We start from the raw sequence: 1,878 nt of genomic DNA on the forward strand, positions 1-1,878 counted from the left end.
CCACTTTACCAAAGAAAAGAATGTCCTGTGGAATTCTGCTAGACCAAGACAGGCTTTTCCTCTGAGCAATATTGATAAAGTTGTCTAAATACATGGACTGGCGGCATTTTAAAAAAAGTAATAATGTTATAATCGAGAGGTTGTCTTGCTATGTTGCCCAGGCTGGTCTGGAACTCCTGGTTTCAAGTGATCTGCCAGCCTCGGCCTCCCAAAGTGCTGGGATTACAGGCGTGAGCCACCGTGCCTGATGGTGGCATTTTGTCTTCTTCAAGGAAAAAGTTAAAAGATGAGTAGGATGACATTGTGAACAACATAGTGAGACCCTGTCATTTCAAAAAAAACACCAAAAATTAGCCACACGTGGCGGTGTACCCTTGTAGTCCCAGCTATTCGGGAGGCTGAGATGGGAGGATCATCTGAGTCTGGGAGGCCAAGGCTACAGTGAGCTGAGATTGCACTGCTGCACTCAAGCCTGGGTGACAGGCTGAAACCCTGTCTCAAAAACAAAACAAAACAAATACTGCCACCATGCCTGCCTAATTTTTTTATTTTTATTTTTGTAGAGATTGAGGGGTCTCACTGTGCTGTCCAGGCTGATCTCAAACTCTTGAACTCAAGTGATTCGCCTGCCTTAGCCTCCCAAAATGCTGGGATTACAGGGGTCTTTAAATGCTGGGGGTCGGCATCTTTAAAATGAACACGATGCCGGGCACAGTGGCTCACACCTATAATCCCAGCACTTTGGGAGGCCGAGGCAGGTGGATCACCTGAGGTCAGGAGTTCGAGACCAGCCTCGCCAACCTGGCAAAACCCCGTCTCTATTAAAAATACAAAAATTAGCCGGGCATTGTGGTGGGTGCCTATATTCCCAGCTATTTGGGAAGCTGAGGCTAAGAGAATCGATTGAGCCCAGGAGGCAGAGGTTGCCGTGAGTGCCACGGCACTCCAGCCTGGGTGACAAGAGAGAGGCTCCATCTCAAAAAATAAATAAATAAAAATAAAATGAACACATCGTTTTAGTTTAAGAGACTAAAGAGGTGCAACCGTCTGGAATAAATGAGCCTGGACTGAGTCTTGTGTTTTAAAAAAAGTTATAAAAGATGTATGGGGGCCGGGTGCAGTGGCTCATGCCTATAATCCCAGCACTTTGGGAGACCAAGGCGGGCGGATCACGAGGTCAGGAGTTCAAGACCATCCTGGTCAACATGGTGAAACCCCGTCTCTACCAAAAATACAAAAATTAGCTGGCAGTGGTGGCGGGTGCCTGTAATTTCAGCTACTCAGGGGACTGAGGCAGGAGAATCGCTTGAACCTGGCAGGCGGAGGTTGCAGCGAGCCAAGATCACACCACTGCACTCCAGCCTGGGTTACAGACTGAGACTCCATCTCAAATAAATAAATAAATAAAATGTGCACCAATTTAAAGAAACATGTTAAGTAAATAATGTTCATTTGGTACATGGATATGGCAAAAGTGATGGCTGTATTTGAAGTACTAAAGTCTATGCTGCCCTGGCTTGTCTCTTGTCCTGTGCATATGTTTTATGTGTGTGTCGTATATAACATATATAATATGAAATACAAATATATTTTAATACATACCCTCCCTCCATGTTAAAACTAGGGAATTATGAAGAAAGTATCACAGTCTTTGGATTTCTTTCCTTTTCTGTTTTTTTTTTTTTTTTTTTTGAGACAGGGTTGCACTCTGTCACTCAGACTGGAGTGCAGTGGTGCAATCTTGGCCCACAGCAACCTCCACCTCCCAGGCTCAAGCGATCCTCCCACCTCAGCATTCCGAGTAGCTGGGACTACAGGTGCCTGCCACCACGCATGGCTAATTTTTTTTTTTTTTTTTTTTTTTTTTTTTTTTTTTTT

Source organism: Piliocolobus tephrosceles, unplaced genomic scaffold (assembly GCF_002776525.5).
Source record: "Piliocolobus tephrosceles isolate RC106 unplaced genomic scaffold, ASM277652v3 unscaffolded_37369, whole genome shotgun sequence".
NCBI lineage: Eukaryota > Metazoa > Chordata > Mammalia > Primates > Cercopithecidae > Piliocolobus > Piliocolobus tephrosceles.